This window comes from Aotus nancymaae, unplaced genomic scaffold (assembly GCF_030222135.1).
Source record: "Aotus nancymaae isolate 86718 unplaced genomic scaffold, 86718_ANA_hifiasm-v0.15.2.pri h1tg000040l, whole genome shotgun sequence".
Taxonomy (NCBI): domain Eukaryota; kingdom Metazoa; phylum Chordata; class Mammalia; order Primates; family Aotidae; genus Aotus; species Aotus nancymaae.
In genome coordinates, this window is record NW_026988454.1 from 99510893 (window position 1) to 99538622 (window position 27730).

Below are 27730 nucleotides of genomic sequence, written 5' to 3' on the forward strand. Positions count from 1 at the left end.
CTTGACTATCCTCGGCTTGCCCCAGCACAAAATTTTTTTTTTATATATAAGCATTTTTGTTATTTGGATTCAGGTTTATCATCACTATATTAAAATATGCTTGATTTAAAAAAAAAAAAAAAGAAGAAGAATAGACAGAAACCAGATTTTTCTGAATTGCACTCCTGATGACTACGTTACCCCCGCGGTTTGCAACAACACCTTTAACATTGTATATAAAGAAGAGATAGAAACTATAACAGCCAGGAAAGAAGAAGGAAAATCCCATAAGACTAGCGGTCTTTGCTGACACCCTAACTGGCTGGTCTAGGGGCCTGCAGGCATCATCGAAGACTCAGCCACATGCATTCAGTTGCCCTAGGACCTTATTCCAATCTCTTGTGATGGCTAGACCGCTATGAAGGGAAACCAGATTGGAACTAAGCCAAGGGTGATGGGATATTGACGGTGTTCTCCCCAGCAAGTGATGTCCTCCATGTCTTAAGTCTGGCAGCCATCTTAGTGGCTTTTACCTGTCCAGCAGAGGCCTGGTGGTTTTCTTGCATTCTGGCTATTGTGGAGTTTAGGGTCTCTGTAAAACAAACAGTGACAGAAACCAGCAAGTCAGCAATTACTCAAAACCTTCTGCAGATCCTGGACAAGCCCCCAGAAATGTCACAGAATCCTTTGGGTGTCACTTAGCCATCTGGAAACCTCTTTGGCCTGGGATGCCTCTGCTTGAGTTTTACTCATGCCCACTGGGCTTGTACCACTCAGCCCAGCAGGCTGCACTCAGCTCACACTAGCAGCCCAGATCCCATACCTGCCAAGAGCAAGCCAGGAGCACAGCAGCAAGGGTTGCATGAGTGTGCAAGCACAGGTCTGGCTACTGTGCACAGTCAAGCATGCTGGCTGCTGGGGCAGGGTGGGCAGCTCCAAGAGCAGGCATAAGTATGACTCTGTGCAAGGCTGCCACTGGATATCAAGGAAGTTTCCACTCTGGGTTGTGAACTTTACCTGGAACCTGCAGCCTGGCCCCCAGGCTGCAGGCCATCACTGGCTTGAAGTTTGGACCTCAGTGGAGACTCGCCCCTTTCTGCCTAAGAACTCTAGGAAATTGTTTGCTTCCTGCTGCAATCACCATCACTACCACCAAGGTACTAAACACACTGGATCACCTCCAAAAATTTCACTGTGTGTGTTGCTGTTGTTCTTTTGCTTTATATTGTTTTAGTGGTAAGAGCACATCATAAGGTCTATCCTTTTACACATTTCTCATATTTTTTATACTTAGGGATCCTTATAAGTTTAAAAGGCAAATAGTTTGAAATAACATACTATAAAAATAACTGTTGATATTTTAAATATTTTTGCTTCTTAGAGACACTTCCTTTTGAAAATAGAAATGCTGGATCTCAGCAATATCCTATGTGCTTTCCAAACCATTAAAATATTATATCTAATGTTTCTAAGAATAAAGAACTATCTATTATCAGTCAAATAGCAGAACTATTTGACTGCTGATGGTCAAAGAAGAAAAAAGAAAACACCACTGCAATGCTATTTCTACTATTATTCTTAAAATAATCTATTTTAATATGTTCTAAGGTTCTATTCATGTCTAAATTTATAACATGTTCTTAGCTAGAAAAAAAATCATTCACAACTCATCCTCACAGAGAATATTTTTGATACTAGATTTCAGTAGGTCAAACATTAATGTTAATGTGATACCCCCAAAAGAAAATAGAATCCACTGCCCCATTTTATATTATTTTTTAATTTTGTGTGTCTTTTGTAAAGTCTATTACATTTGTGGTTTATGAAATATTAAAATTCCCCTGCTTGAAGGTGATATTAGGTATTTAAAGAAATAGGGTTTACAATATATATAATTTGTAAAAGTTGCATTTATTTTATCAGTATAACATATATGCTGCTTTATATGCCAAAAGAAGCAATCAAAAGTGAAGACAAAATATCCTTTCATTTAGAAATCTCAAATCAAAAAGAAGAATGTAATAATAACAAAAGTAAGAAAATGTCAATCTTATTAGTAATTGTGATTTAGTACATTAAGTTCAGTAACTTACCAAAGTATTCACGTGCCTTAGAATTGGTCTTAGCATCTTATCCCATCAAGTGTTTCTTACACTAATTAAAGCTTATCTCTTTCAATAAGCCATAATTGCTTTTTATAAATGCCTTTCCTTTCTCCAAAATTTATTAGAACTGTGTCTCTAAGTCTCCAATGCAGTGGTAGATCTATTAAATTAGATTTTTCTTGTTACTGTTTGTTATGTGTTTATTTTAAAGTAAAAGATTAACAATCATAGTTGCCAAGAGTAATTAATAAATGCATTTGAAACCTTATAATTTCCCTTTTAAAGTCCAAATATTTAAATAGTATTGAAGCCATGGAGGCTGTCTGTCATTTTAGGCTTTATCAATATCTGTAGAAAGTTGACTGTCTCAAGTACCTAGTTTAACTCAGCTTAGAACTTAAAGAGTAAAGGAGCTATTCTTACTTTTGTACTACATGAAAATTAAATATAAGCTAACTTTTAGAACGTAAAGTATTGCAGAATAAGGAAAATCATTAAATAACCCTGAAGATGAAATAAACTAAATTTCTATAATATATGATATAAAAAGACAAGAATGAAACATCACCTGTGACACCTAGATGAACCGGAAACAGTTATCAAAAGCAAATCTATGTCTTAATTGTTAAACAAGATATTATTGATTTCAATTGCACCAAATGTTACAAAAAGGAACTAAAACCTGTGAAAATTAGAATGTGGGAATTAATTAAGCTATGAGAAGGAATTAATGAATTATAAACAGAAATAAGGTCTAGATTAAAACTGTAGTGAAGAGGTTTATAAAAATCAACAATAAAAGAGTCAACTTCAGATGCTAATAAAATGGAAATTTAATTTAAAAAATAGAGAGATAAAAATAACATTATATTATAGAAAGGTATTCTAATACATTTTAATGACGTAGGTATTTTCTTAAAACTTTTGACATAAGAAGTAAGAAAACTAAACAGAAATATAGCCACAAAAAGATGTGCTTTAAAAGAAACTTTAAAAAGAACGTCAAGGAGTGCAACTGAAGCAATTATCAGATGTCTTAGTTTGAGCCTCTGTAACAAAAATTTCATGGACTGATTTGCTTAAAAGACACTTATTTCTCATGTTTTTGAAGGCTGGGAAGATCTACATCAATGTACCAGCCTATTTAATTCAAAGAGGGCTCTTTTTCTGCTTTGCAGAAGGAAGCCTGCTTGTCATAGACAGAGAGAGCACTAGTCACTTTTTCTTTTTACAAGGACATTCATCATGGAGTCTCCAGCCTCATGACTTCATCTAAACCTAATTACCTTCCACAGACCCACTTTCTAATACACTTCCCCAACACTTTAGGAGTTAGGCTTTCGACATGAGAATTTTGGGGAAATAAGAACATTCAGTCCACACCACAAAGTCAATTATTTATCACAAAAAGTCCTTTTCTTAAGAACAGTTTAGTCTTGTTATAAAATAGATTTTGAACTAAGAAAATTATAGATTATGAATTAATTTTGTGACACCAGCATAACAGTAATGCCAGCAAATCCACATATAAATTAGAAAAGCATAGAATAAATATTTTCATTTATTAATCAATAGAAACGGATTCATGGTAACCTTCTAGCATATTTGATATGCAGTATTTTTAAATTAAAATATACTAAGATTAAGTATTGTTTATTCCATAAAGGTAAACCTTATTAGGTATTGTGAAATCAGTTAATTTATTTCAACAGCAATGAGCCATATAATTTTTTTCTTCAGATATGAGAAAGGCTTGTGGAATGCATTTGTACTTATCTAATATAATAAATAAAATATTCTTCAATGTAATAGACTATACTATATCTACAGGTAATTTCCCAGCATGATTGATACTAAAATACTAAAAATTAAGAATATCTTTATTCACATTATTCAACATTTTAATGAAAATCCTGGAATGTTGTGATATATAAAAAGCTTCTATATCTATTTAGAATGTATTATGTATATACTGAATATGTATTATTATATTAAATATATAATATTGAATTTATAATTTCCTTTATAAATATATTGAATTTTTAAATATATATTATTGAATATATTACATAATATATATTATATTATTAATTATATATTATATATATTTAATATGAATAGTATATATATTACATATATTTAATATATAGTATTGAATATATATTATTTAGTATACTTATTTAATATATATTCAATATACATATTCAACATATATTTTAATAAAATTCAATAAGGTCTAGATTAAAATTATAGTAAAGACGTTTATAAAAATCAACAATAAAAGAGTCAAATTTAGTTGCTAATAAAATGGAAATTGAATTTTAAAAATATAAGAGATAAAAATAACATATTATAGAAATGTATCCTAATACATTTTAGTGAATTAGGTTATTTTCTTAAAACTTGAAAAGCTTAAAACTTTAAATATACCAAGATTAAATATTATTTATTCTATAAATAATTGTATTCAAAATATATGTTGAATATATATAGAATATATATTACATTTAGAATATATATTTTGTGAATATGTGTATATATATATCTATATATATAGATATATGTATATGGCAAGCAATCTCACCTTACTGAAACATGGAAAAAATATTCATGAGAATTTTTTGAAATTGGCCACTTAGAAAGCATCTCAACACCATTAGTAATGGTGTAGTACAAATAACATTAAAAAAGAATAGCATTTTACACTGATTATTTTAACAAAATTTCAAATCTGACAATAAAATTGAAAACTGGGGAGAGGTGCAATTCTAAGAATCTTATAACTTCTTATGCAAATGTAGTTCACACAACCATTTTGGAAAACTGAAATGCAATGTCTAATAAAGTTGAAATATATTGCATTGATGAACATGTAGATCCTACTGCTCACCAGACACAAAAAATACTATTGGCTTAAGTAAGAGTGCTTATTTTTTTCACGTAACTCTCCAGGAATAAGCAGCCTAGAGTCTGGATGGCAAATTTCCTCAGTACTCTACTACTCCCCAGTAGAGGCCTACACCCTCATGTTCCAAGAGGTACAAGATATATAAAGCAACACATTGAAAACATTGGATAACAGTCAATTTATCATGGCATTTTAGAAGGCAGCATAATATTTAATAAAATTTAACATTATTATCATAGTGTTAACTCTGGCCCACATTCTAGAATTTAACATCATTTCAAGAAAATAATCCCCTTTTTAATGTAAAATAAGAAAATAGTACAATATGATGTCCTATGTAAAATAATAAGACAATAATACAATATGATATCCTATGAAGACTTATGAACTAAAATTATTTAGATTCAATTTCTCTTTTCATATCATATGCACATATTCTTAATCACAAATATTTTTAATTTGTTCTCTACCTATCCATTTACATTTTGCTTTAATATCTAGCAGTTTAGTGCTTTCCATTTAAATATCCCTTAAGTAATGTAATAATGGCAATATTAAAAATGCTGAGTCATGAACTTGGTTATATTAAATGTTCATTATATTAAAGAAATCAATTTCACATTTTTAATATATCACAATATTAATTTTCCTGACTTATTTTATTTTACTGTTAAATTATAGGCCTTCTGGTTCAGATGTTATTGCAGTTTGAATATTGTTATGTCCTGTATAATTAGTTATGTCACAGAGTAGGAACCATTGACTGTATTCTTAATATCTAATTAACCATTTCTATTTGAACTATATTAGTATATATTGAAAATACATAGTTTATATTTTTAGATCAAGAAGTTATTTGAAAATATACATTTCACACCCAATATATCTCCAGTTAGATCTTGATATTTTTGCATTAAATTCATTTATATCTTTTTTAATACTATCTAAACAGTGTGAAATATGCATTAACATTAGCATCATAATACTGTTTTTTATAAATAGCATTTCAAAAAGTTAAAGGAATTTAGCAGTTGATTAAATATTATGTAAGATTAAATTGAGTGTATTCTATAAGATTTTATATCTCATTCATTAAGTTAATGCCAAAAGAACTTATAACTAATATATAATTTAATGGTATTTGCTTTTTTTTTAAAGAGAAATATCAGTAGAAAAACAAAGATTCTTTCTACACAGTCAGAATTAATTGTTTTTTGAAATCAGGTTTTTGAAAAAATTTATTTTTCTTCTACTAAGTGACTTTGTTCTAAAAAATGTTCTAGCATGACCAGGTGGAAAAAAAAATTTTTTTAATGTCAAATAAACATTACTTATTAATAATATATAAAAAAATTAAATATTTTGAAGCAGAACTTTATAAATCCCAAGCCTATCTTAAAATATGCTAAATTTTGAGACTCTGGTATATTTGGCTTTTTCTGGTGGACTGCTGGGGCTAAGTATAGCTGAAAATTTAGGTACATTTCCTATTGTATAGAAAATACTAAACTCAATATTAAAATATCTGAGTTGTAATAGGGATGAGAGTAACCTCAATATGCCTGGCAGAGTGGCTCATGCCAGTAATTCCAAAACTTTCAAAGGCTTAGGTCAGAGGATCCCTCGAGACGGGGAGTTTGAGAACAGCCTGGGCGGCATAGACCTCATCCCTAAAAACAAGAAAGCAAACAAACACAGGAATAACCTCAATAAAGCCTAGCAATTGAAGCAAGCAAAGGTTCTTTATGGACTTAGAATTCATGTTTAAGGGCAGTAGTGGTGCTACAAATATAATACTAAGCATGTCCATGTGACTATAATAATTGCGAAGTTCTTTAACACAAGAAAATTAGCACTGAGTACTTGTAAAGTGAAATTTAGACAGGAATAAACAAGTGGCATTTTGTCACAAATGAAACATATATGCATGTGTCTGTATATATGTGTGCATGTATGGAAATATGTATGTATGCATATATGTGTGTGCAGGTGTATACACACATGTATAGAAATATATGTCCATATATACATATATATGTATGTATATAAACACACGTGATATCATTAAATTTTAGCTCAAATAATTCAAAGCCAGTTGGCTTGCAACATAAGTGATAATTCCATTCTTTCATTGGTAGTGAGAAGTCAGGCCTATATATGACTACTGTGATTGCAAATATAAGCTTGTGGTGGAAAGTGGCTCTTGGCCTTCATGGATCAAAAAATACCCAAAAAGAACATATTAATTAAAATAATCAAAGACAAATAGAAGGGAAACAAACCATAAGATACAGTAGCTATGAATACTTGTTTATGAAAAAATTCTCTGGAATCTCAAAAATAATTCTAAAATGTTGGTGTTCTTGCAATAGAGAATAGGTTGGCAAGTTAGAGAACTTATTTTTTCTTGTTATGCCCTCCCTCCCCCGATTCCATTACCCTAGTTATGGCCCTATTTTGCTTCAATGGAAATAAAGAAGAAAGTGTAAAAATCATAGCTTTACCTATAAGTGTATGAGCTAATGAAGTGTCTTCTCTGTGTACTGGGGATAGCGTATCAATATTAACCACTTCTAATATGCTTACCATTTGTTAATTATTTCATTTGTCATATAGCTTTTGTTTTAACATACAAACAGGGATGGGAAATAATCTAATAGTTTGAAAGTTGGAAATAAGACTTTTGCAATTGCTAAATATCTTGAGATATTGTCTCATTAGTTAAGATCTGGAGAAACTATTTTGCTTAATTACACAAGGTAGAACAAGAGGAACATTTTATATCTGTGTCTGAGATTTGGATGGCAAAATAAATACTCTGACAATGTATAATGTTTCTAATATAGGTTTGGTGTTTAAATTTATAGGAACTGTGAGAAAAATAAACTAAAATTTAAAGAATTATATTTAAGGAAGTGAAAATTCTGTGTGTGTATAAAAGAAAGAAAAAAAATTATTACAAAGAAAACCACGCTTAAACCAAGCTACAGAGAATTCCCAGTGAAAACACAGTTGTGAGTTAGATCACAAATAAATATAAAAATACCCTAGGAAAATATTTACTTTTGAGTGAGAATTGCAAGTTATAGGGTTTCAGATGATAAAGCAGACTGATTGAACTTATGAAATAAGTAGGTGTAAATAAGCTAAATAAGCAAAGATATTTAAAATGTGAAGTCCACAATAAAGACAAAATATTATAAAAATTAAATAGAAAAAAATGGAAAAGCTACTAATAAACACCAACTAAAAATCTTCCTGAAGTGGGTGTGTGTGTGTGTGTGTGTGTATGTAAAGCTATACAAAAATAAGCACTAATGCATTGAGAGACATTATCTCCAGACAGTGGACAATATAATTTTATAGATGTATTTCTTTATATATTTTTGTATGTTCTAATTTTATTCAATCCAATGCTTCTGTAATTGCAAAGTCATATTAAAATATACATTAAAGAGAATTTAACTTTCATGTGTTAGAAGTACAAAAAAAAGTACCTTTAGAAAAAAATTAAATGAAACTAAAATATCAGAAGAAAAATAACATATGAGACCAAAGAGAATGTAAGCATTTCTAAGTAGTAAGGGAAAGGAGCTACAACATAACTGCTCATGAGAGCCAGTTTTTCATATCTCTACTCAGCATTCAGAGAAGTAACATTGGTGGCTTAAAATCTGCAGCAGTGGAAATATTTGCACCACATAATTTGAAATGCTACTTATCAGGGCTTTCGTTTATTTATTTAGTTTTTGCAATAAAATAAAAATAACTTCGGTATCAGACGAAAGGTACAGAGATATCAATTTTGTTTTTAAAGTACCCCAACTTGTTCCAAGAAGTTCTGGCATCCATTCTTCAGTGAAGACTAAATATGTGCCAAGTGTGAACTTTAAAAACAAAACTATTTTCAACTTTTCAAGTGTATTAAAAATGTCTGAACAATTTCTAAAAGTTCAGCCTTAGATAACTCAAAATGACTTAATCAAATTTTCCTAACCTTTCCAAATATTGTACCTCAAAGCTGAGAGCAAGAATGAAAAATTTTGGCTTAAAGCGTAATATTTCGAGAAAAGTATAAATGCTTGGAAGTAAGGACTGTAAAAATGTGTGTATAAATGTTTTCATTTTCAAACATAGCTACAGTTTTTTTTGAAGTATTTATCAAATAATTGAATCCAAAATATTAAACATTTTTTACATAAACACTGAATTTGTTTTCATATTATTGATACTTTATAAATGGTTTATTAACTATTTAATCACATATCTCAATAAAAGATGGACAGTGGATCAATGTAATTTGCACTGCAATTAAATCTTAAAATTAGCTATAAATAGAACATTTGTTAAGAATGGTATGATTTTTATTGCTATATATAATTTTATGTTATATAAATAATAGTATTTAAAAATTACAGTCCTGTGGGACAGAATGATGTTTCAGTTGATGATGGACTACATATGTAACAATAGTCCCAATGATACAATGGACCCAAAAACTTATTTAGCCTACTATCATACCCATTGTAACATCATAAAGCAATTACTTAATTTTCATATAAATTTAATTGTAACCTAAGTGTATAATGCTTACAAAGTCTATAGAAGTATACAGTAGTGCCTTAGGCCTTTGCATTCATTCACCACTCAGTCACCAAGAGCAGTTTTCATTCTTGCAAATTTCATTCATGGTAAGTGCTCCAGACAGATGTACCATTTTGTAAAATCACTGATACCATATTTTACTCTACTTATTTTATGCTTAGATATGTTTAGACACACAAATACTGTGGCAGCAGTGGCCAGTCTGGAGCAGCCACTGCAAATATGCCAGCTGCAGTGGGGAAGGCACAGCCAGGGTTGCATGTTCTGCAGAGTCATAGGGAGCTGGGAAGAGGCAAGAGTCCTTCCCCCGACCAAGTTGGCAGGGCAGGAACCCCATGCTCCTGGGCACAGCAGCAGCCACTGGGCTGCAGCTCCAGATCCCAGCATCACTGCACTTTCAGAGGCCCAGGAAGCCCTTTGCCCTTGTTGCAGGCTTGAAAGTACTTGCTCCTGTTCCCTGGCCTCTTTCTGTTCCAGTGCCCACTCTGATTGCAAAGCAAAGTTATGCCTGAGCCCAGGTGCATGGGGCCCTAGCTGAGTATGCATGTGCTCAGGGAAGCACCAACATGGCAGCCCCTGGATGCCTCGTCCTCCTTCAGACTTTGGATGCCAACAAGTATGAGAGGAAGACCAGGGCGGGGTGGCTGAGGGTGGCTTGGCAAGGGCCTGCAGGCACCCCTTGGAACAAACAGCCTGAGTGCCTGGATAGCATGTTGATGGTGGCAGAAGGCAGACAGGTTCCTGAGCAAAAAGGAACACGTTCCAGGTGAAACCCCACCTTTCATCCATGGATGGCTTAAAGCCTAATGACAGGCTGGGCTATCATTTCTGGGTGGAGTCCATGGCCTGGGGTGAGAACTTATAGTGCTTTTCCCAGCCTGCCCATGGCTGCCCATGGACCAATCAGCATGCCCTTCCCTCCTTTCTGAGTCTATAAACTCAGCCAAACTTGGACAAACTGTAAACTCAGCCAAACTTGGACAACGTCAAGACTACCAGCTGGAGGAAGGAGCTACCCACCACAGGCCTCCTATCTTCTGAGAGCTGGATACTTGTCAGGATGGCCTGACTGTGGAAAAGAGCTACCCACTATGGGTCTTTTGAGAGCTGTTCTGTCATTCAGTGAAGCTCCTCTCTGCCTTACTCACCTCCAGTTGTCCACATACCTCATTATTCCTGGACATTGGACAAAAACTCAGGACTTGCCAAATGGCAAGACTGAAAGAGCTGTAACACAAACAGTGCAGAAATATGCCCCCTGCTCACCACATTGTGGGCAACGAGAAGGAGAGAAGAGTTGCAGCTCTACTGGGCATCCAGACATTGGGGCTCCCCATGCCAGGGCTGTGACATGTTGAAAGACCACCTTTGGGGCTCCACAGTTCCTGGAGTCTTTGAGACTTTGGGCGCCATTATGTTTCCCTTATTCAGATGCTGGTGTTTGTGGCGGAAGGGGCTTGCAGTATGTCCAGTCCAGTGCAGCCTTGCATGAAATTGATGCCCATGCTGGCACCCCTGGAGCTGCCTACCCAACCAAAGCTAGCACTCCTGCAGTGGCTGGACCTCATGCTTCCTTGCTCACAACTCCTCACCACTCTGCACCTGGCTTGCTGTTAGCTGGCATGGGATCCAGACCAGTAGCAGGAGCCAACCACAGCCTGCTGGGCCAAGTGTGTGGAACAAGCCCAGTGTATGCAAGCAAAACCCAAGCAGAGGTGCCGCCAGCCACAGATTTAAAAACAATTAGAAAATTAGGACATGAAATATTTTTGTTTCACAGAAATAATTTTTTACTTATTAAGTCATATCTTCAAAACCTCAAGTAACTGAAGAAAATTAAATAAATGCCAGGTCTATCTAATTTTTAAAAAGTTCAATATTGATTAAACATTGTAATTCCATTAAAAATTCAAAAATGGTCAGATACTTCATTTAATGAAAACTATGTATTTGATAACGCAGTCAGAAATATCTAATTTCTCCAAGTTCCTTTACTTGGAGATGAAATTTTAGATTTTGATTTACAAAACATTTGGAAAAAATATTCATTGCTATCTAGTCTTTAGTTCCAGGGCTTCCATCTTAGTCCTGACCAACTTCTGAAATTTTAAAAACCTTAAGACCAACCTTACTGTCTTTAGACTATTCATGAGTCATCTTATAAACACTGTTAATGGAACTCTCTTAATTATGGGCCAACACTTACTGAATTTAGCACCTATAATTTGCATTTTACTTAGCCAGTGGTGTGCTGGGCTAGACCTAACTGAATCACAGAGATAACTTTGACGTTTTTTTCCCATTTTCCTATTTGGTGACAAAAAAGTGGGAACTTGAAATTGGTCATGCTGAGGAAATTAACACCACAGAAATCAGCAAATGGTACCAAACTGAGCTTTCTGCCCACTTTCTGGTGAACTAGTTCTTAAATATTCACTGTCACATCGTTGCTTATAGCTCTTCATAAACTGATTCTACCACATTCACATCTCAAGGTGAAGATAATTTAGGATCTTGGTATGTATTGTAATTTTTTATTCTTTGTGACTTGGATAATAATACAAGATTTCTTACAATTCTGCAGGCTCTTCTTTGTTTTTGTCACATTGCTGACTTTCTTTCACAAACCACAGTTCCTTTTTCCCAGTATTTGTACTATTCTTTTCCCAGTCCAAGAAGTTTAACATTTAAACTTACAAAGGTCTACATGTACATACTATTTCCTCATTATTTATCTACACCTATTAAAAGACATGACAAATGCTTTGAAGATAAAAAATAATAAGTCCTATCTTTTCTTCTGGACTCTAAATTACACTAGATATTTTGGTATATATGCATTAGTTATGATAAACTTTAAGCAAATTATGATAAATTCTAATATTTTAATTAAGTTGGAATAGAATAAAAATAAAAATAATTGAGTGCCCATGTGTATATATATATATATATATACACACACACACACACACACACACACATATATGTGTTTGCATACTGACACATACACCATACACACATATACATAGCCTAATCTGGTGTCCATGACAATACATTGGAAAGAGCTGAGATTTAGTGATTAAAATAAATTGAGTTTAAATCAGTATTCTATCACATACTAACATAAATGTTGAAGATAGTTCTGTTTTCTCTTCTGTGAAAGAGAAATACAGTTGTAGGGCTAATAGGGTGGTTGTGAAGGACAAATGAAAGAACACATTCAAATATCATATGTGCCTTAATACTATCTGGCACATGATCATTTCCAAATCATTTTTTTAAAATTTTCTCATTCCTTTAACAATTGACAGTACAGTACATCACTTAATATAGTTTGGATGTGTGTCCATGCCCAAATCTCATGTCAAATTTTAATCCTTGATGTGGGAAGAGGACCTGGTGGGAGGTGATTGGATCATGACAGTAGACTATCCCATTCCTGTTCTCATGATAGTGGGTGAGTTCTCAGGAGTTCTGATTGTTTAAAAGTGTGTAGCACTTCCCCTTTCTCTGTCTTCCTCCTTCTCCAGCCATGTAAGACATGCCTACTTCCCCTTCACCTTCTGCCATGATTATAAGTTTCCTGAGGCCTCTGCTCCAGAACTGTGAGCCAATTAAATCTCTTTTCTTTATAAGTTACCCAGTTTGAGGTATTTCTTTGTATCAGTGTGAACGAACTAATACATCATCCTTCAGTAACATAAAAATGCAATTTTTCCCAGCACTTTGGGAGGCCGAGGCGGGTGGATCACGAGGTCAAGAGATCGAGACCATCCTGGTCAACATGGTGAAACCCCGTCTCTACTAATACAAAAAATTAGCTGGGCATGGTGGCGCGTGCCTGTAATCCCAGCTACTCAGGAGGCTGAGGCAGGAGAATTGCCTGAACCCAGGAGGCGGAGGTTGCGGTGAGCCGAGATCGCGCCATTGCACTCCAGCCTGGGTAACGAGCGAAACTCCGTCTCAAAAAAAAAAAAAAAAATGCAATTTTTAAAAATCAGCTTTTTGAAAAATTATTGAAGAAACTTACACAAACATTTTCCAGCCTGTCACTTTATCTCTCTCACCATTAAGCATTTGGTTATGTTAGCAGTAATCCTGCCTTTTTCCATCTCCACTGTCTCCATCATATATTGACATGAGAGATGTTACTTCTTAAACAGACTCAAAATAGGAAACAGGTGAAAACTGCCTGTCATTATTGTGAACATGGGACTCTAGAAGTGATAATTAACAAATATTATGGTCCAGATATACATGTACATTTCTAAAGACGTGCTAACAAGAAATCTTGTATAGAGTGCATTGAATTCAACCTCTTGTTATGATCAGTTCTTCAAAACTATTGCTGTTATGTAGACTTAGGTTATCATTGTCAGTAGCTCAACAGTTCAGAGCATTTTCACATATTAAAATCTTTGTTATTTATCACAACTTCTTTGTGAATAATATAATTGTTTTTCTTATAAGGAAAAAAAATAGTGCGTCAGAGCCTCAAAGGTGCAAATAGCTAAGAACTTAAGAACTAAAATATCTTTTCCTTCACTGTTTTGCCTTGATATTTATTTTAAGAATTCAGGTTTCAAATGTATAATTGATCTCTACTTCTTTTCACATAACCAGTTTTGATTTGTACAAAGAGCCCATTCAAATTCAACATATACATACTGACATCAGTTGCTAATGGATATTCTCTGCGTATCCTTGGCACAATGACAATTTAATTTTCACAGCGGCAAGCAAATACCTAAGCTTGTCATACAAACATCCAGGCTTCTCATCAGCTAGTTCTTTGGGGTTGGGACATATTAGGGAAACAACATTTTATCTTGCATACCAGATGCTGTCTCTTACAGAAATATGACAGCATCATTTCTTAAACTCAAAAGGCAGGTCAAGGTCCCAAAATATCATCTGGCTCTATATTACTTTTAGTAAATGTTTTCCTTTTAACTGCAAAACCTTAAATGATTAATCAATCTTCAAGTGATTACATTGGAATGCTGTCACCTGATATAGATGATAGGTCATCATAGCTGAATGAGGGAAAGAGAAGATTGCATTCAGAACATTTCCACTTGGGATATAAATATTTATCTGAGCTTCATACTCTGGCCTCAAGGGGGCCTTTGCCTCTATTCTTTTTTTCATGTTTATTTTGATAACAATGCAATACAATGCATTTAAATGATACAGATAAATGATAAGGATTCTTCTAAATAGATATTCTAAATATCACTCTCAAGTATATTGGAGTAAAATTTTAAATCTGAAATACCTTGAATCCCCTGAGACAAATCCAAATTTATATAAAAGTTAAGATGTCAGGCTTCTTCTAACTTAGATAAAAGTGTTTCTACTAGGAGCAAATAGAAATGTTTCCAAGACACAGGCATCCTGAAAAATATTTGTGCATGTGAGGAATTAAAACCTTGTCTTTTGACCAATAATTTATTTTACAGATTTATTTTACTCATCTTTATTTTTTTAGATCACCTACAAAAAATGGTATCAGAAGTAACCTTAGTGACAGCTCATGTTGTTTTTCACCACAAAAGCAAATATTTGGAACATCATGATGTTCTAGAACATGACAAAAAAAAAATGTTTTTGATGAAGTTTTTTTTGAAGAAGAAAACAAATTATTTTCCAAACAACCTAAATCAAAACTTTGAGTAACCTTCTATATCTTTTGAAAACTTGAATGTAGAAAATTTAGCGGGTTACAAATGATGTTGCCATCAATACAATTATGAGTTTAATGTACATATTATATATCAGAGTATTCAGAAAAACAAATATGAGTTTATTTGGCATTGATTTGTGAAGTATTTAGGGATAGAAACTTTTATTTTAAAAAAATTGCCAGTAACCATTGTGGGGATATATCTCTGGACAAGTCTTACTCCAACATTGAGATATGTCTCAAGATGGCTATTTATTGATGCTCCCCTGGGTATTGAGCCCTGCACTATCCCAGTCACTGCACTGCACCAGGTGATGCAGCTGTGAAGTTGCAAACAAATGATGTTTCTGCCCTTTTAGAGTTTGCTTTCTATTGGAGATGAGTAGATAATTTAAAAATAAAATGAATACATATTTTGTGACATAATTTTAAGTGCTATTGAGTAAAATGAGTTAAGACATGAAGTGTCATGTCAGATTTTTAATTTATATAAGGTGATGCAGGAGAAGATACTGATTAGATGGCAATTCGAGAGAGAGAATGAATTAAGAGTGAGCCTTGTGATAACTAGAGGGAGCACATATAAGGCAAAAGAATTCCTTCTAAGAAAGAGCGAGGAGGCCAGTTGTAGCTTGAAGAAAAAGAACATAGATGAAAGAGGTAGAAAATGAGGTCAGAGAAATAGCCAGGGTCCAGACAGTATATGGTTCTGTGCTCTGTTATAAGGCCATAGGTCTATGTGAAAGAAATGATACTGTATGCCATTAGACATCCTAGTGTGGAATTTACTCCAGGTCCAAAATGACAACAACAAAAACTATCATTGTAAGCAAAGAATCAGGCTTGCTTTAGGGGAACATTATTAAATTCTTATAATCTTTGATGTGGGAATAGCCTTCTTATTTTGGTGAATGTGGAATGGCCAGTATTAACACAGGCCAGCTGTGTGCTACAACAGTAGCAGTGTGAGCACTTAGAGCAGGCATTACAGAGGAGCTGGGGGCGGGCAGGGGATAGGCAGCAGGTTAAAGATAGGATGTGTCTCTGCCAGGGTAAGGAAGAATAAAGAATCTCAGAGACTTATTGAACTGGGATCTAGAGACAACATGTTCTTAAGACTTAGGCTGTACCTTTACAAGTAGCATGATAAAGGACAACAGAATCTCGTTAATTTCATCACTATTGCAAATACCATTCAACTTTACTTTTCTATTAGCTTTGTCCTGGATTGAGAAATATTTAACTCCAAGTGGTAATTTTTCATGAATAGCTCACCTTAATATGAAAATGAATTATAGCTATGGCTTGGGAAGAAGGAAAATTGTTTTTGCTAGAAATAATGCCCCAACACACAGGAAAATACTACTAATAAAGACAGCAGCAATGTCAGTAGGCAGAGTGTTCTTTGACTGTTAACGGGCTCCTTCCAAACTGACCTATTCACTGCTTCTCAGTTTCTGTGATACCAGCCTTTCCTATATATCCCTTTTTACATTACCATTTTTGGTGTCCTTCTATCTATTTTCTATTTGTGATTTCTATTGTAATCTTATTTTAGTATGATCCCTACTGCTAGATGTTTCTGGTATAGACTCCCTATTCCTTCCAGGAATGTGCCAGATTTTATCTGGGAAATCTCATAAAAGATTTCAATAATGGCAATTCAGTAGTTTTCAAAACTGAAATAAGAATATTTATAGATTAATTTTTTCTTCTACATCTAGGTCCAATTCAGTCAGTTGAATTTAAGAAAGAAACATGGGGCCAGGCACGGTGGCTCAAACCTGTAATTTCAGCACTTTGGAAGGCCAAGGCAGGCATATCGCCTGAGTTCAGGAGTTCGAGACCAGCCTGGCCAATGTGGTGAAACCCTTTCTCTACCAAAAATACAAAAATTAGCTGAGTATGGTGGTGCATGCCTGTAATCCCAGCTACCTGGGAGGTTGAGGAAGGAGAATCTCTTGAACAAGGGAGGTGGAGGTTGCAGTGAGCCAAAATCCTGTCACTGCACTCCACTCTGGGCAGCAGAGCAAGAGACTCTGTCTGAAAACTAAATAAATGAATAAATAAAATAAATAATTAACTGAAAAATAATATAGAAGTACGGAAGAGAATTTTTTATAAATGATTCATTCAAAATCCTGCACATTTTCTGCTATAATGTTTTTATAATGTCCTCAAGGTCTAACAGCTACCTCTGTGGATAAAGTTCAAAATTATCATTATATTATTTTTTATAAAACTATATTACATACAATTTCAAACTTTGATAGGATATTCTAGAAAATATTTACATTCCCCTCCTTTCACATTTCCTTTTTATCCTTTACTAAGGTCGACAAAAACATGATAGAAATAAGCCTTAGTTGATAAAATCTTTCATGTATATATTTTATCAATTTATATTAAAGCAGAATAATGACTGACATCTTTTGGAGTTGGGAGGGTAAAACCTAACTATTATAAAAGTAGTGCTATTGCACATTAGAATCACATGAGTTTACCACTTTTGACCTACATAAACTGTAATTTTATACAATTAAATCAACATAGAATAAAATGATGTGGTAATATCAGTCTTATGCCTTTCAGTCTGGAATCCTGTTTAGCATAATAAGATGCTTTCATTAACTACTAATACAGGAATTTTTAGTCAGAATTATCTTTCAAAGGAATCTTACCTCCAAGACCAATACATATATGCAACAGGTAAATGAAGACCTGCTGCAGTTCTCACAAAAGAGAAATCTTAGAGCTTTAACTGCCAGAATTTCCTCTTTCTCTTTACTTAGTAATCACAGAAATGGCTGAGGGAAGGCAACTTAAAATAATTTCTCTAGTACTTTAAACTCATTTTACAAATAATAAGTGAAATTCCAAGGGATAAACTGACTAAAACAGACATATAAAACATATAAATGGCTGATTCATAAATAAAATGTAAGTCATTATAATTTATATACTAAATGTCTCAAAAGCATCTCAGAGGCATTCAGATTTTTTTCTGTTATCTATAAATTTACTTATCAGAATGCCAGGATATAAAAATGCCCTTGAAAGATCATACAATCAGTTATGATTTGCACAGTGCATTCTCATGTTGCTATTTTTCAGGGTTTGAGTCTACCACCTGCTTATTTTTATTATTTTTTTTAACTTGGCAGTGATCAGTTGATGGTGTTGGAAGATGTGTTATGATTGTACAGAATGTTATTTCATGGTAAGCTATAGTTAATCATTGCAGAAGTGTGTCGCCAAAGTTGTTTGAGAAATAATTAGTTAATATCACTAGAAATTATTGTCCAAGCCTTGGAATCTTGAGATCAATTAGATTAGAAGAAGGCATCAATATGTTTTCCAATTAATTCCCTCAGAAGTGAGAAGTTTAAAAGAGAGCAAGGTTATCATTTAAACTCAATCTGGGCATTGTATCAATTAACTTGGAATACAGAATTATAACTCTAAAGAAGTTCAAAGAAAGAGAAATAGACTTGGCTTCTAATCAAAGGAGCTATCCTCTAAACTCTTAAACATACATAGTTTACTGTATTAATATTCTGCTTGTATTAAAACAAAATGGCAAAATTTTGCTGGGTCTCTGAAGAGCTAACAAGCCAAAAACCTGGAAGTCATCCACATTATTTTCTCTCCTTCATTTCAAACCCCTCTCCCTTTTCAGATAGTTTGTGTGATCTAGACTTTGTGCAAAGTATAGTAGAATACATGTCCAAGCCACATTCCCAAACTCATGTTCACTGCAACAAATCTGATTCCTATATTACTTCTATGTTGAGTTTAAATATGTCTAAAGTTATAAGAGAGAATATGGGTGAAGAGAGAATACAATACAGAATTCCAAATATAATAAATGATTTGTCCTGTAATTTGGTATATGACATTTATTTATTTATCTCTCTAGTATATCAACTACATAGGGAATACTGTGTCTGTGAAATTCCCTAATAACATTTTGCCTTGCACAAGTGAATTCTAAACATATTTGGATAATAATTAAGCATTTACTAGGAAATATGCTACAAATACTTTAAGTACCCAGTGCTTTTTTGAGCATTTTTCTGTCTAAACAATCTTTTACTCATGCGAATCAAAGAAACAATCATCTAGAAAATGTCTGTGGTCACCCAAGCAAACATTATTTATGAAGAGATTCAAATTTAAGCATCTTTTGTTTGAAATCATTATCTATGCACTGCATAGTCCTCTGAAAACAGTGATACCTTCTGTAGCTGTCCCTTTGTGATCAACCCATCCAAAGATTTTGTTGCAGTGGCCTCCACACAGTTTGGTACTGGGGTCCTCTCACCTGACAGGCCATCATCATGTTTGTCAGGACACTTTTATGTCTTAACCACTACTAGTTCTGCTCGCTTCAGGAAAAACCCAAAGGCTATCTGTCCATCTGCTGCCTTCTCTCTTTCCTTTGCTTTTGGCTTGAGCCAGTGCCCAGCATTACAGAGGAAAGGCAGGTATCAGCTGCCCCCACACACTAGGTCAGTGTTTGTCAAATTCTACATGGAGGAAATAACCAAATTCTTTTGTCTTATATTAAATTTCAAGGATTACAAACTATATTTATGCAAAATGCAATGAACATAAATTACTAGAAAAATGAAAAGAAAACAAAAAGTATTAATATAATCCTTATTGCTTATTATAATTAGACACAACAGACATTCTCAAATTGCCAATGTTTACATTCAGTCTCTCTACTATTTAAGCAGTTCAGGGACCACCCTTTGGGTGGCATTGCTCTAGGAGGCAAATGTCAGGTCCTGTGAACCTTTTGAATATACTACAGTGGGCTGATAGAACTCTGCAGAGTAGAAAGCATCAAACCTAGAGGTGAGATGACAGTGACCCTTTTTTTTGTCCTCATTCTCTATGGGTGCTTCTCATCCCCAGTCCCTACTTCATGAAAGCATATCCCACTTAGTTGAAAGCTCTATATTTTGATGACTCTAATTCTCTTTTTGAAGTCTTGGTTTTTTGTGAGTTGGAAGTGTAATGCGGGATAGTGCAGCTATCATTTAGAAAATTTGGCATGCATTGTTCTAGCAGCTTTTTATAAAGTGATGTTTCTTACCAATTTTCTCCAATTTGGGGCTTCTACAAAAGTCACAAAACTAAAATTACATTCACTGTCCTGTTATATTAGTATAAATTTAAAATGGTTTAAAAGCCATCTTACCTCTCCCCTCAACATATCTTTAGCTAAACATTTGGTTAGTTAAATACAATTTTTTTAAAAAGAACATCATAAGTGATTAATACATGCCTAAAACTTTTACTTAAATTTGGAACATATGTGTAAACTCTTTTATTCCTTTGACACATGGTCAAGGCCTTTCCTTTGATTATACGTCAACTGAGCATTATTTTCTACCTTCATTTTCCCTGACATTCAACCCTATCATTTATCTAAAATATCCAATTACTATAAGAATCACAAGGTTTGGAAACTAAATTTCACCTGAGTTTTCAGGTTAAAACTCCACCCATAGAAGCATGAATATATTGGCATCTAAAGAAAGGTATACTTGTCCGAAGGTTTGTGTATCAGTGTTCTCTGAGTATCATAATATTGTTATCAAGAGATCTGATGGTTTTATAAGGGGCTTCTCCCCCTTTGGTTGGCATCTCTCCTTCCTGCCACCCTGTGAAGAAGGTGCCTTTTTCTCCTTTGCCTTCTGCTATGATTGTAAGTTTCCTGAGGCCTTCCCAGCTGTGTGGAATTGAGTCAATTAAACCTCTTTTCTTTATAAATTACCCACTCTTGGGTATTTCTTCATAGCATCATGAGAATAGATTAGCACAGTAGTCCATCTTGGCAGGGAATATTTTCAAAGCTGCCATCTTAGCTGTGCCTTCAAAGGCTATTGAAATGCTATATTAGGCTGGCAACTTCTGGGTTGTGAATGTCATGGTTATGTGTCCATTGCTCCACCTTCTTTAATAGATATAATCCCTTATCCTGAAATATTGTGATTTGGTATATTTGTCAGGAGATCAAATACTGTAATCCTTTGAATAGTAGTGCTGGCTAAGAAGACACACCCATAACCACAATGTATGCAAATTCTAGTCAAGATGAATATCCACATCTTCCAAGGTAGAAGTGATTTACTAAAATAAACTTTCCACCAACTACTGATTGTCTTCAAGAAAAATGATACCTGATCAAGGACTCAGTGTTGGTCTCTATTACTGACAATGGTACTTTCAGTAGCTACAGTAGTTAGGCCGTGGTGAATAGAGAACTTAATGGCCTGCCCCTGCCTCACCTTCTTTCCTGCCTACATGACACCTCAGTTCATGCTCATTATACCAGAATGGAGATGGCTTATGAAAAAGGCTAATGTCAAAAATTAAAAAAAAAAATTTAAAAACAAGTACACGCTAGGTGTGGTGGCTTGCACCTGTAATTTCAGCCCTTTGGGAGGCTTAGGCAGGCAGATCACCTGAGGTCTGGAGTTCAAGACCAGGGTGACCAACAGGGCGAAACCCCATCTCTACTAAGAATACAAAAATTAGCTAGGTGTGGTAGCATATGCCTGAAATCTCAGGTATCCAGGAGGCTGAGGCAGTCAAATCGCTTGAACCTGGGAGCAGAGGTTCCAGTGAACCAATATCTTGCCACTGCACTCGAGCCTGGACAACACAGTGAGACTCCATCGCAAAAAAAAAAAAAAGTATGTATTACTACTTGATTGTCTGATACCTCATTCAGGATGGATGATCTTTGATAAGTATTAACATGCAGTACAAGATCTTCATACCTTATGCTCACTCCCATCAATGCATTTACAAGCTTCTTTCACAGACCTCAAATCTTTCTCCTTTATGGCCTCTAATTAACTAACCAAATTGTTTGCCATGCCCCATGAATATATATATTTAACTAGGCCACTTCCCTTTCCACATACAGTAGATGATCATGTGCAACTGTTGAAGCCTGACCCAAGAGGGTTTTTTTTTTTTAAAACTGCAGAGCAACTCTACGGTAGGGCTCCCATTTAATCAAAGTCAGTTTTTTAGCTCTCATACACATACCTGTCTGACTCATTTGAGAATGAAGCTCATCAGTTTATTTCTTCCGTTAGCTGAGCATAAGAGATCCATCCATCTGATCAGAGGTATGAACTGAAAGAGAGGTATCAATGCAAAAGTGGTGATGTGGTGGTTAGGGTTTTAACTTACACAGCTTATATGTGCCATTTGGCCTTAATTGTGCCTGATCTCACATATATGCATCTTCCAATAGATTTATGTGAGCCTACCCAACTTTCTGAATTCATACATATTAGGCAGTTCTGCATATGTGGTTATAATATATCCTATGGTGAGATGCTCTATTCCACCAGGATCCAGTAGCTGGCCAGGAACTCTTTTATGAATATTATATAGTTCCCCACATATACTTTTAATAGAGCAATTTTCAAACATTTTAACTTAGAAACTCTTTACCTTCTTATAAATCTTCAAGGATACAAAAGAATTTGTGTTTATGTGGATGATGTAAATATAGGCATATACATATAGATGTAGATGTAGGTATGTTCCTTGTATTAGAATTTAAAGTTAAGAAATTTAAAAAATATTCATTAGATAATTAATTTAAAATAATGATAAACTTATTACATGTTACCACAAATAATGGGTTTATGGAAAATAACTATACTTTCCAAAAAAATTAATAATATGAGGGGCATCGTTTCACATTTTTGCAAATATTTTCTATCTGGCTTATTTGATGATAGTTGGATTCTTGTATCAGCTACTATATCAGTCTGTTGTTATATAATATCTTGATTAAAGGATATGAGAAATACCTAGTCTCACAAGATGTAGTTCAAAAAGGAAGAATATTTCAGTGGTCTTTTCATATAATTTTGGATATTCTGCTTTGATACTATACTGAAATTTAAGTTGCAATAAAGAACATGATGCAATGTTAATGACATTCCATGCATGGTTCTATAATGTTATGCATTGAGCATGTAGAAAATAATAATTAAATGAGTTATTCAATGAGATCTTTCAACTGTTGAGACATCTCATTATACAATATAAAAAATTCACATTAATTCATATCATCATTGGTCTCATTGTAAAATTTTTGAACTCTTAAGAAGCTATCAAATTTATAGTTTCAGATACAAATTTCACAAAACTCTAATTTTCCTTTGAACTCTCAATCGTTATCATGATTGGTAGTAAGTAATGCTAAGTTATTCTTTCAGGTCTGAAAAATGTCACAAAATCAAATTAGGTAGTTCAAATGACTACAAAGTAATTATAATATTTTGTACATAGTTAAACAAGTTATAAGAGAGTCGTAATATAGGTAACTATATTTTAATACTCTTATTGCATAATGTAGCATTAAAAAATCAAGAAATATCAGCCACTGATGTAAAATACATTTAGCTGTATAACATACAAATTCTGAATAAACATGTAAAGTAGTTGAATTCACAAATAACTAAACAATACTTTTAAATGTCCATCAACACACACATTCACACACACTCACACACAAACGTGTATATGAAAGATGCACGTATTGGTATGAATTCTGAGAAAATTTGAGGTTTTTTGAGGGATTTAAAAATGAAAAAATTTTTCCAAAGCAAGTTCAAAATTGTGTCAAAATATATTCAATTCGATCCATTATTTGAATAAACCTATATATTAAATATTTGACACTGTTATATTTGTTCAATATTAACATGAGAGAATATTATAGTCTTTGAAAACATTATTTTTTAGCAGATAAATTGTTCATTGTATTTGTACCTATGTGTGGAAAATAATATATCAAATATCACCTCCTCAGAGAAATCCTCTGATATATATTGCAGTCATCCATAATCAGCCTTGTCACCCATTTGATGTTTTTTCCAGTCAAAATGTGTTTCTTACCCAGTGAAAATTAGGTGAAATATCAAAATATTTTTCTCACTCAATGAAATTTAGTTTCCACGAAACCCTGTATACCAAGAAACATACAACTGGCATATTGTGGTCATGTCATATTAACTAGTAACTGAAAATTAACAGGATATAAGGGAGGGATAAACTTTTATTGTGCTATCATTTTTGGAGAATGTTTTTGGCAAATTATTCTTCAAGACAGTCTTTCATATTGTAATCACAAAATTACATGTTTGAAGAAGAACAATCTTTGAAAAAGACATCCAGTACCTAAGGTTTTTTTTTTCGTTTGTTTTACTTTTTTACTTACTGTCAAATTGGAAATTATTGTTGCACTTAATGTAAGGGCTAATTGATAATACAGTGATTCCATATTCAAAACAGGAAATTAGTCTTTTGGTATTTACTCAATTTCTACTGTGTTTACATTTTTGCTTTTGTTTATTTATTTCTTTTATAGCGACAATTCCAGTGCCATGGGCACAAGATTCTCTATAGCTCTGGAATTACCCTTCTGAGTATGCTTTCTAGAATATCATTTTTTTATTGATTTATGAAGCTGTGCTAGTGCATTACTATGACCTAAAGCACTGTTCTTTTTTACTGTGCTTTACTCTATAGCACTTTTTCTTTGTTTTACAGAAAAATCCCAGATGGCACTGACGTCCGTTGTTAATTGTCAAAAACATTGTCCCATAAAGGATGAAATTTCACACAAATCGACAATCATTCTTTCTTTAATTGTCTGGTCGAGTGGAAAAATTTTCAGATTAATTTGTTACTTTGCTATAATTGTTTCTTTTTAATCACAAGATTATTTTGTAGTTATCATGGACACAAAATTCTATGCTTAATTGTGTCCTCAATGTCCAGAGTATAGAAAAGAATGTCTCAAGTTTATACTCCCTTCCACCATTTTGTCATTCAAGTTTTAATGTTACATTCTTTAGAACCATGTTTCTCTCTTCCCTGCCTTCTATAGAAACTTTAATTGTCCTGTATGTTAAGTTGCATGAAGTCCAGGGAAGATCAACATACTAAAAGAAATCTGCCTCATTACCACCATAATTTCCATGGTTCTATGAGCTCTGAGTTGTGTAGACAATTAAATATATTGAAGTTTTTATCAATTCTAGTCAGTTGCCTTGGGGCAGGATTTCTCACTCTCAGTTGTATTGATAGTTTTGTCCAGGTGATTCTTTTTTATGGTGTCTTACCTTACACATCGTGGGATGTTTAGAAGCATCTCTGACCCCTACAGACTAGAAGCACTAGCACTTACCCTCATACAACAGCCTGAAATGACTGTAGACATTGATTGCTAAATTTTCCAAGAATGGCCAAATCAACCCCCTCCAGTTGAGAATGGCAGTAAAGAGGTTAAAACAAAACATACAACAACCACCACCATGACAAAAACATTTAATAGTAACTAGAGCCCTCAAAATAAGGGGGAAAATCACTTAAAAGAAGTGTTATAATTATCTCATAGCCAATAGCATTCCTTCAGCAATGGGACCAACTATAGAAGCAAGGGTCCTGGGTTTTAAACTTTAATGAGCATTCTAATTATCAAAATACTTTAAACCCTCTCCTAAGAAACTCTGATTCAATAGCTTTTTAATGGAGCCTGTCTAATAAGTTATTTGTCACCCAACCATGGTAACTACAAAATCACAGACAAAATGAGTTAATGCATAGAAACATTATGAAATTAGCTAAGGGTTAGCAAATACTCAAAATAAAAATAAAGAATAATGAAGAAGATACAAGATGGAATGGAAAGTTCAGGGAAAAAAAATGCTCTACTTCTGTGAGTAGAAAGAAGTCTTTTTTTTCTTTCCTGTACACCAAGATGTTTCAACAAATAGCTTTAGCCTGTATTTCTCTGGAATTAAATGCTTACCTAGATCCCTGAGGTGATTTAGAAGTACAAGTCATGCACAAACAATGAACAAAATCTTTCTGTGGAAAATTGTGGCTGCCAGCTCAAGTAGCAGTTTTAAATAAGGTTATCTTGACCACATTTAAAATAATAGATGCTGAATTGGCTTTGATACAAAGCATTGGTTAGGAGCTATGTCTAGTCATTTCAATGGATTTTGATGTTAAAAAGATGTAATAGTATAGCATTGACCAAGTTATTCTTTCCATAGGACGTGAAACCTATAGAGGCTTTATATTGATTTTGCCTGGCCATTCTCAGGAAAACTTAACACTAGATCTGGAAGTGTTCACTTCCTCCTCAAACCTCTGCTGACACAATCTCATCAGTTCTTTGGAAACAGTGATTGCCAGATACAATTATTTTTGTCAGCTGAATCAGGGGTTCTTTTAAAAGAAACATTATTCAAACTGTTCCTTTCATGCTTCTTTTTCAAGCAAATACTGAGACTGAAATTTCAACAAAGATAACCAAGGCAACACTGAAATGTTCTTTTATGATATTGGATGAATATTGTAGGAAATGTTCTTATTCTGTAATTTATTATTTCAAATGCAATAGTTTTGTTAAAATGCAAACCCCATGAAGGTAGGGCTGCTTTTGATCTGTTTTGATTATTGCTGTGCCCCAGCAGTTAAAAAGTTCCTAAATATTTGTTAAATGCACAAACAGAAACTCAGTGTGTTGAAATTAAAATGAGAGAACAATTCAACCTTTTCCTCAAACATTTCTGAGCAGATATAACTATCAATAAATACATCTTGTTTTCTTCTAAGGCCAGTCCCTGCATTTGTGCCCATCCCCTTCTCATCTACCCAAAACATTCATTTTCCCCTCTACCTCATGTGTAACCATTGTTTTTCCTCTCCAGCAGAACATCAAGATTGCATGCATATAGGCTCTTTTATGTCTTGCTTGAAAAAAATAGTGCTACTATATAAAGAGAGAAAAAAAAACTCTTTTTGTTCTTGCTTCATTCTCCAATAAACCTTCATGTCTCTTTCTCCTTACAAAAAGTGGTGTCTGCACTTTAAATTTTAATTCCACTTAGCCTCCTTTTACTTGAACCTTTTCCAATAAGGTATTTGCCCTATAAGTTCACTGAAAATGTTCATGTTAAGGTCAATGGACATGAATTGTTTACTTAATTGAATACGCAGTTCTCAATTCTCACCTGCCTTGATTCATCAGAAGCATTTGACAAAACTGATTACTGTTTATCTGAAGACACTATTTATTTTGGCTGCTTGTATGCAGAATTACTGCTCCTTACCTTTGGTTGTTTCTTCTCAATCATCTTTTCTTGGTTCTTCTCATCTGTGTAAACTGTTAGATTTGGAATGCCCCAAGCCTCAGCTCATGGACTACTTTGCTTATTTATTTCCTTTCACTCTTAAATCTCATCTATTTTCCTGGCTTTGAATGCCACTGATATTGTCCACAATTTTATCAACGATGAAGAGCTTCCCTATGAATTCCCTGCTGCCTAGCTGGAATGCTCACCAAAAGCATTCTGTCTAAATTCAGCTAAAGTTTCAGACTCACAA

General features: G+C 33.8%; 1 long non-coding RNA gene across 1 annotated transcript; it reads right to left on the reverse strand.

Moving 5' to 3' along the window:
* Positions 1-512: 512 nt before the first annotated feature.
* On the reverse strand, positions 513-27717 carry LOC105730519 (uncharacterized). Its single transcript, XR_001110492.1, has 3 exons — positions 27457-27717; positions 22355-22444; positions 513-571 (listed from the first exon to the last, which is right to left on the reverse strand). It is a non-coding gene; the product is annotated as an uncharacterized LOC105730519 (long non-coding RNA).
* Between the last annotated feature and the right edge of the window lie 13 nt (positions 27718-27730).